The sequence below is a fragment of the Dipodomys merriami genome, unplaced genomic scaffold (genome assembly GCF_024711535.1).
Source record: "Dipodomys merriami isolate MVZ:Mamm:240054 unplaced genomic scaffold, mDipMer1.0.p SCAF_212, whole genome shotgun sequence".
Lineage (NCBI taxonomy): Eukaryota > Metazoa > Chordata > Mammalia > Rodentia > Heteromyidae > Dipodomys > Dipodomys merriami.
Genome location: NW_027203516.1, coordinates 879,647 through 889,368, shown reverse-complemented (window position 1 = coordinate 889,368; position 9,722 = coordinate 879,647). Strand labels below are relative to the sequence as shown.

Below are 9,722 nucleotides of genomic sequence, written 5' to 3'. Positions count from 1 at the left end.
TCATAATGGTTCAGTTAAGTTTCATAATTTTCAAAAATACCATTGCATTCTTTGTTTCCATACAAACTATTTTCACAATCCAAATAACAACAGTATCTTACTGTAACAATTCATGGATTCCATGAAGTCTTCAAAGTGAATTGCCTGACTTTGATGTCAAAATGTATTCAAGATTTATTTGTATACATCTATAATGATTTCCGGAGGGTTTTGCTTTTTTGTTGTGATTAAGTGGTTACATAATTTCCCAAATTTCACAGTATTGTGTGATAGTGATGCTCAGTTAAAGTCACAAACACATTCTAACTTTCATGGAGCAAATTGTCTATCATGATCTATAACAATTATGAGTTCAATGAGCTTTGTGATACAGTTATTTCTTCCACATTGATTGGTAACTACATTTCTTTTGTTTTGCAAACATCAGCTGTTCCCTCTTTCCACTTGTTCCCTCCCTCCCATCGCTGCTATTGAGTTGCTTAGTTCATTTTGGTCACTGTCCAGTGCAGCTGATGGGTCCCGCTGTTATATGTTTTTTCCTGATTTCCTCTAGTTCTGGGTCTTCTTCCTGGTTCCCCTCTGGTGTACACATTGATACCATCCATGTGATCAGCAGCATGAGGTTATTTAGTAGTGGTTAGAACAGATGAGTGGAAGTTCTTTGTTTCTTAAGTCCTGTTAATTTTGTCATATCACCTAACATTTTGGATTTAACATCCACTTATCAGGGAGAGCATGTAGTTTGTCTCTTGCTCTTGGCTTACCTCACTCAACATGATTTCTTCTAGCTCCATGCATTTCCCTGCAAATGTCATTATTTTGTCATTTTCAATGGCGACATAATATTCCATTGTGTACAGATACCACAATTTTTGGATCCATTCATCTGTGGTGGGACATCTGGGTTGTTTCCATAACCTAGCTTTTGTGAAGAGTGCGGCAATAAACATGGAAGTGCATGTGTCCTTGTATACTGGTTCCTGTTGTTCAGGATAGATGCCTAGAAGTGGTATGACTGGGTCATAAGGGAGGTCAAAATTTAGCTTTCTGAGGACCCTCCAGAATGCTTTTCAAAGTGGTTGTATAAGTGTACATTCCCACCAGCAGTGTAATAGGGTTCCTCTTTCTCCACATCCCCTCCAGCATTTGTCGTTGGCTGACTTGAGGATTTGGGACATTATGATTGGGGTAAGGTGGTATCTCATACTTGTCTTTAATTACATTTCCTTCACAACCAGGGATGGTCAACATTTCCTCATGTGTTTCTTTGCCATTTTTATTTCTTCTTCTGAGAAGTCTCTCTTTAGTTCCCTTGCCCATTTACTAATTTGTTTGTTAGTTTTGGAAGGGACTATTTTCTTGAGTTCCCTGTATATACTGGACATTAACCCCTTCTCTGATATATTGCTGGTAAATATTTTTTCCCCAATTAATTGGTTGTCGTTCTAGCTTGGTTGCCATAGTTTTAGTTTTGCAGAAGCTTTTTATTTTAAGGTAGTCCCATTTGTTGAGTCTTTCTCCAATTTGTTGTGACTCTGACACTCTGTCCAGGAAGTTCCTTCCTGTGCCTATAACTTCAAATATCTCTCCTACTCTGTCCTGCAGTAGTTTCAGAGCTTCAGGTTTAATGTTAAGGTCTTTAATCCATTTTGAGTTGATGTTGGTGTATGGTGATAGGCTGGGGTCCACTTTTAGTCTTCTGCATGTGGCTGCCAGTTTTCTCAGCACCAGTGTTTGAAGAGGCTGTGTTTGTTCCATTGTATGTCTTTTGCTGCTTTGTCTAATATCGGCTGACTGTAGGCATGTGGATTTATTTCTGGATCTTCTATTCTATTACCTTGGTCTTTGGGTTTGATTTTGTGCCAGAACTGTGCTGTCTTTGTTATTATGGCTCTATAGTAGAGTCTGAAGTTTGGCATGGATATCCCTCCCATGTTGTCTTTATTCCCTAGAATGTTTTTGACTATTCTAGGTCATTTGTTGTTCCATATGAATTTTTGGACTGTTTTCAGTATTTTAGAGATGTACATGATTGAGATTTTAATAAGAATTGCATTGAATTTGTATATTAATTTTGGCAGTATTGCCATTTTCACTATATTAAATCTGCCTATCCAAGAACATGGGAGGTCTTTCCGTTTCCTAGTGTCTTTTGTAATTACTTTCTTTAAGTTTTTATAGTTTTCATTAAATATTTCTTTTACATCTTTGGTTAGGTTATTTCCTATATATTTTATTTTTGGGGGGGGGGATTTGTGAATGGGGTTGCTTCCTTTATTTCCCTCTCTGCTTGTACATTTTCAATGTACAGGAATGCGACTGATTTTTGTAGGTTGATTTTGTATCCTGCAATTTTGCCGAGGGGATTTATTACATCTAACAGTTTGGGGATGGAGTTTTTGGGATTGTGAACGTATAATATGTGCAAAAAGGGATAGTTTAACTTCTTTCCCTATGCGGATCCTTTAATCTCTTTTTCTTGCCTTATTGCTCTGGCTAAGGGTTCCAGGACTATATTGAAGAGGAGTGGAGACAGTGGGCATCCTTGCCTTGCTTCTGATTTTAAGAGAATTGGTTGTAGCTTTTCCCCATTAAGTATAATATTGGGTATTGGTCTGTGGTAAATAGCTTTTATTGTTTTAAGAAATGTTCCTTCTATTCCTATTTTCTCCAGATATTTTAGCATTAATAAATGTTGAATTTTATCAAAAGCCTTTTCTGCATCTGTGGAGATAATCATGTGATTCTTGACCTTGGCTCTGCTGATGTGTTGGATTACATTTATTGACTTACATATGTTAAACCACCCCTGCATCTCTGAGATGAAGCCTACCTGGTCGTAGTGTATGATTTTTAAAATTTGTTTCTTGATTCTGTTAGCTAGAATTGTGTTAAGGATCTTTGCATCTGTGTTCATCAAAGAAATTGGCCTGTAATCCTCTTTTTTGGTTGTGTCTTTGCCTGGTTTGGAGATGAGTCTGATATTGGCATTTTAGAATGACTTTGGGATAGCTCATTCCTTCTCTGTTTCTCTGAAGAGCTTGAGGAGTATGGGTATTAGTTATTCTTTAAAAGGTGTTATAGAATTCTGTTGTAAATCCATCTGGTCCTGGGCTTTTTTTTTTTTTGGAAGACTTCTGATTGCTTCCTGTATCTTGTAGGATATTGGCTTATTTAATTGATTTACTTCTTCTTTGCTCAGTTTGGGCAACTTGTATTTCTCTAAAAATGCATCCATTTCTTCCAGGTTTTCTTACTTTAGAGAATATAACTTTTGAATGTAGTCTGTCAAAATTGTTTGGGTATCTTGGGTACATGTTGTGATTTTTCCCGTGCCATCTCTAATCCTGTTAATATGGGTTTCCTCTCTTCTTTTTTAAGTTAATCTTGCCAATGGTCCATCAATTTTATTTATTTTTTCAAAGAACCAGCTTTTTGTTTGGTTAATTCTGGCTACGGTTCTCCAATTTTCTAATTCATTAATCTCCTCTCTTATTTTGGTTATCTGGTTCCTCTACTAACTTTAGGTTCCATTTTATGTTATTTTAGCTGTTTTAATTGCAACATGAGATTATTTACTTAGTCTGTCTCTATTTTCTTGATGTGGGCACTGAGGGCAATACATTTGCCCCTCAGGACTGCTTTTGCTGTTTCCCACAAGTTTCTTTGTGAGGTGTTTTCATTTTCATTGAGTTGTAAGAATTTTTTAATTTCTTTTTAATCTCTTCTGTTACCCAGGCATTGCTTAGAAGTGTGCTGTTCAATTTCCATGTATTTGAGTAATTTCTGCAGTATGCTTTGTTATTTAGAACTAGTTTGATTCCACTGTGGTCAGCTAGACTACAGGGGATTATGTCAGTCCCCTTGTAGTTGCTTAAGTTACTTGCATGAACTATGATATGGTCTATTTTGGAGAAAGTTCCATAAGCTGGTGATTAGAATGTGTACTGTAATGTTTTAGGGTGAAATACTCGGTAGATGTCAATTAGTTCCGCTTGAAGTTTGGCCTCATTTAATTCGGTAGCTTCTTTGCCAATCCTCTGGTTGGTAGACCTGGCCTTTGGTAAGAGTGGGGTGTTAAAGTCTCCTATCATTATTGTATTGGATCTATTTTATTCTGTAAGTTTGAGAGTATTTGCTTAACATATTTGTGTGCACCAAAGTTTGGGGAAAATAAGTTGATGATGGTAATATCCTCCTCTTGGATTGTTCCCTGTATTAATATTTAGTGTCCATCCTTGTTGTTTTGTATTGATTTTAATGACAGGATTATTTTGACATATATCAGGATTGTTAAACCTGCTTTCTTACTTGGGGCATTTGATTGGTAGATCCTTTTCCAACCCTTCACTCTGAGTTTGTTTGTATGTTTGGCTGAGAGGTGGGTCTCCTAAAGGCTACAGATGGATGAGTCATGTTTTCTGATCCAATCTGCAGTTCTTTTTCTTTTCATTGGTGAATTAAGCCCATTAATCTTAAGAGATAGCATAGAGAGATGAATTTTGGTCCCTGTCATTCCCTGTTTTCCTCAGTTTTTATTCTTTCCTTTCCTCCTGTGCTTGTTCAGTTACACCTCTATTAATGCCTGTCTGGGTGCAGGTCCCTGTTCCTGGTTGCTTTCTTCAGCTTGTGTTCCCCCTCTTAGTATTCTTTGTAATGCTGGTTTAATGTTTATGTATTCATTTAGTTTTTCTTTGCTATTAAAATTTTTCAGTTCTCCATTGACTGTGAATGCTAGCTTTGCCGGGTATATCAGTCTGGCTTGGTAGTTATTGGCTCTCAGGGCTGATATGTTACTTTCCCAGGCCTTTCTTGCATTCAGTGTTTGTGTGGAGAGATCTGCAGTGATTCTAATTTTTTCCATTGTAGTGTAGCTCTTTCTTCATTTTTGCTGCATGCAAGATTGTTTCCTTATCATCCAGATCTATCATTTTTACTATAAAGTGTCTAGAAGTGTTTCTCCTGGGATCTTGCTTATTAGGTATTCTATATGCTTCTGTTATGTAGCTAAGATGTTCTTTTTGGAGATGGGGAAATTGTTCACCAATTATCTTGCTGAATAGGTTTTGTATTCCCTTGATTTGATATTCCTCAAATTTGTCTACTCCAATTAATCAAATGTTAAATTTCTTGGCACTATCTGCTTGCTTTTGAATTTCTCTTTGTCATAATTTAAGGATTTTTCCATATCTGTCATTTTTTGGTCCAGTTGGTGTATTCTGTCTTTTGTATCTGATACCTGCATTCCATTTTGTTCACTCTGTTAGTTGTGGCTTCCATTGTGGTTTGCAAGGAGGAAATGGACTCATTTATGGGTTCGATGTTGGTTCTCAAAATACTAATCTCACTTCTTAATGAGGTGTGCACAGCCTCTATTTTGGCACTAATCTCACTTCTTAGTGAGATGCGTGCTGCCTCTATTTTTGCATGCGTATCCTGTTTGATATCCTGCAACTCTTTCGATATTTTGACCCTGTGTTCTTTCCATTTCTGGTCTATTTCATGCTTTATTTCTTGAGTCATTGCTTCCAGCATCTCTTGGATGTACCGTTTGTTTTCCATTCCTGCTTTGCTCCCACTGGGGCTTTCCCCTGGGTGGCTGCTGGCTATTGGAGATAGCTTGCTATCCTGGGTGTTGATAAACCTTGTAATTTTTCTCTGTTATTTTTGCATACTAATTATTGCACACTAATCTGAAATTTTGATTTGGTCAATAAGTGTCTGTCTTTGCTTCGTTACTGTTTCTGTGTTGGTAGAGAGAGTCTGTACATGATCTTGGTTTTGTTGGGGGCCAAGCTCCAGCTGCTGGTCTGACACACACAGGGTTCTTGGCTTTCTGCTATAGATCACTGCAGTTCCCACCTTATAAGGGTTGAGCAGCCTAGACTGCTCCTGTTTGCTCCTACAGGTGCTCTTGGCAAAATCAGATGTGCTGGATGCACTCTCCCAGATTCTGGAGACTGCTATGGGATCCTGATTTATTTTTTGGGCCAGTTGTGGGCTTGAACTCTGGAATTGGGCTGTGTCTTTCAGCTCTTCAGCTCAAGGCTGCCACCCTTCCATTTGAGCCATAGCACCACTTCTGGTCCTTTCTGCTTATGTGGTGATGAGGAATCAGATCCAAGGCCTCATGTACCCAAGACAATCACACTACTGCTGAGCCACCTTGCCAGCGTGAACTCCTGACTATTATCAGCTGCTGGCAGCCTGTGTTTTCCAATTCCCATCCTAGAATATATGGGTCAGGTTCTTGTGGGGTTTGGGCTTCTCTTGTCCTGAACCCCAGGGTATTTTGCTGTCACACGCATAATTCCCAGGGGGTACATTTCCCTGTTTTTCTCCCCTCTGCTGAGGCATATGCTCAGCTTTTGACTTCCGTTGGGAGGAGTTGGTTGTGCTGCTCAGGCACCCCGAATCCCCAGGCCTGGTCCTGGCCCCTTGCCTGGGGCACACCAGTTGGACCTGTGCTGCTGTGTATCCCACCTAGGTTATGCATCCTGTGTACAGAGTTCAAATTTCTTCCACTGTTGGGTGTCTTGACCCAGGGGCTCTGTTCCTGCTTTGGGCATTTAAGCTCCCTTCTATGGGCTCTCTTGCTCTAGCGTGGCCAGCTGGATGTGTTCCACAGGCTGGTGGAGCTCTCGAACACTTTCCAGTTTTAGTGGGTCCTGTGGTCCAGGTTTTGGGGTAGGGGGTCTGGGGTTTTCCAACAGCTCTGGTCTCCTTTGAGGAATATACCATCCCCCGCAGTGTACTCACCTGGATTTAGTTGTTGTTTCTGTGTGATGTAGGTCACTGGTTGCCATTGCTGTCAGAGCTCAGTTGAGGTGGTTGTGGACTGGGCAGTGTGGTGGTGGCTCTGTGTGTTTCTCTTCTGTCTCTGCCTCGGTGGACCCGGTTCCGGTCCACCCCACATGATGGGCCTCTCGCATCCAACTGAGGTGTGGGGGAGTGGCCTCCATGCAGGTTCTGAGTGCCGGCGTTTTTCTCTGCACTCTCTGGATCAGCACCAGTTCCTTTAAGGTTTTCTGCCCTGGTGTTCTGTGGGCATCCTGTGTAGCTCTGGGGTTCCCACTGTGGGGCCGAATGGCTTTGGTCGGATGGAGCCTCTCTGCTCAGATGGAGAGCTAAGGATGGGTATGGGATCTTTGTCTAAGCTCCAAGCTCAGAGGTTTCTCCATTCCTCACAATCAGCGGGTCTGACACCGGTACCTCAGGGGGCTTCAGCATGGGTAATCTGCAGACAGCCCCCTGTGTCTCTAGAACTCTGGCAGCCCCTGCCGGGCCAGGATGGCTGCAGCTTGGTGTGCTGCCACACGGTCAGTAAAAATTGGGGGAGGGGTCTTTGTTCTTCTCTGTTGTGAAATTCTTCTTTATCTGTCTTTCTTTTTTGTTTTTTTCCACCTCCTGTTTTTTGCTGGGTGTTAGACTTTTTGTTGTTTTAGGTCTCTTGGTGAGATTATGCATTTGAACTTGTACTCTCTTGGTTGGGGAGAGCTGTGGAATTTCTCTACTGGCCCGTCCCCATCTTGGTCCCCCTCAAGTTTTTGCTTTTTTTAATCAGAAATAATTTTAATTTATCTGTCAGAATGAGTAGTACAGAAACTAAAGATATTTCTGGTGCTTGTCTGAAAAATTATAGTTTAAAATATTCTATATTCTATGTTTGTATAATGCCCATAATCTATTTTATTTTTTCCTAGATAGAAAACTTTGAATTGTACATTGTTTTATAATATACAGGTTCCTTAATAAATGTGTCCTTTCAGATTCATTCCATATAGAAACAGTTTAAGATTCCTTTTTCCTAGGTCCTTATAGTATATTTCTTTGGAATAAAATGAAAAGGTTGCCTAATTTCAAAAGTTTTGTAAAGATTATGCTATGTAAAGGCCTTTCTAAGGGGAAGATTTAATACACTCATGTCTAACCAACTTTTAGTTCTATGAATTACATATATTGTTACACTTGTAATTTTGTAATCAACTTTTAATAATTGTTTTTCATTTCTTGCATCTGAAGAATGCAAAATATTGAATATTTCAAAAATTTTCATATCATCCTGTGCAATTGCCATGTTAATCTCTGTATTGTTGTAATTTGGTTATATGTGCTGCTGAAGCATGTAGTGTCCTCTAAAATTAAGTAGTTAATGATACAATCTTTTTTTTTTTTTTTGTCAGGTCGCAGGGCCTGATCTCTGGGTCTGGGCGGTGTCCCTTAGCTCTTCAGCTCAAGGTAGCGCTCTACCAATTGAGCTACAGCATCACATCCAGCTTTTTTCTTTTTTGCTTATTTAGTGCTGAGGAATCGAAACCAGGGCCTCAGGCATGCAAGGCAAGTGCTCTACCACTGAGCCACCTTCCCAGCTCCTAATGATGCAATCTTTATACAGGCTTATATCTTTGGGTGCCTATTTATAATAAGGAAATTTAATTGTTCCTAACAATGCTACTGATTTTATTTCCCTAAAATTCTCTGTATAATGGAAAAAAAAAATTATATTGTTCAGTCGATTGCTCACATTTGCAAGTTTTTGTCAATGATTATTTTAAGTCTTTTTCATTCTAGATTTAATCATACTTTGAAACATTTGTTGCTAAGTTCAAAGCGGATAGCTTTTTCAAGTACTTATTTATCCAACTGAGTTAGCTTTGTGGAGCTAATGGATTCAAAGTAAGCCTTGTTTAAGAGCTACTTCTAAACTTCTGCAGCTTAAATTTCGCAAATGAGGTCTTACTGGTACAAATGTCTGCCTGAGCCTTTACCTTTCTTCCATGTAGAAATAGACCAACAAGAATATCTTACCCTGACAGCATAGATTGTCTTACTGAAACAAAACGAATCTTAGTTGCAAGGGATCATAGAGACATGAACACTTCAGACAGAACTGTTCAGACTAGAAGGTAATTTATCAAAATAGAATTGTTTACTATATCTACCATTTCAAAAGTAGCTAAAGCAAAGAAGGTGAAAAAATTGTTCATATGCATGATTACCTAATATCCTGACCTGACTACATTCCAACCAGATAGGAACTTACACTATTGCCTTTCTAACACCAAATATTTCCATAGATCCAGAAGAAGGCCATATGTTTCTTCTCAATATTAGGCCATATTATTTTTAATACCCCTCCCCTAATGATTAATGTAAGATTTCACTGCAGCAGAAGTGGGTCCAAAAAATAGTTCTTGGAAGGATAGATCCATGATATGTCTACCAAGGCCAGGAAAACTTGACTTAGAGGTCAAATGTAATTCAGAAAAACATTAATTGAGAAGATCCTTAGTGCTTCAAAACACTGGCATTTTAGTACAACATGGTACTGTGGTATAAAAATGTTGTCATTCTAAAATCAATGATAACCTACATTTAATCTTAAAGTGTATTCCTTTTCAAATGAACTTTTTGAAATCACATTTGCCAAAATAACATTCGATAAGTAGATGAAACTTAGTGACATTACAAGTTTTTCAAGTGTAGGGAGAAAGTTACAATAGACTTGATTTATTTACCCAGCACTAATGCCAAACAGGTTCAACCATTAATTAAGGTCTAGAAATAGTACCTCACACCATTTGTGTTGTTCAGTAGGTGCCTTCCAGAAATGTGTTAAATAGATCAGCCTCCCATATTTCAAACCCAAACGTTAGCTAATAAAGTAAATTTCATCACTTAATAAGGGACATTTTAAAAAGTCACAAATACTTGCCTTATCA

At 38.8% G+C, this 9,722-nt stretch overlaps 1 pseudogene; it reads right to left on the bottom strand.

Moving 5' to 3' along the window:
- Positions 1 to 8,026: 8,026 nt before the first annotated feature.
- Positions 8,027 to 8,125, bottom strand: LOC138834348 (U6 spliceosomal RNA; annotated as a pseudogene).
- Positions 8,126 to 9,722: the final 1,597 nt, after the last annotated feature.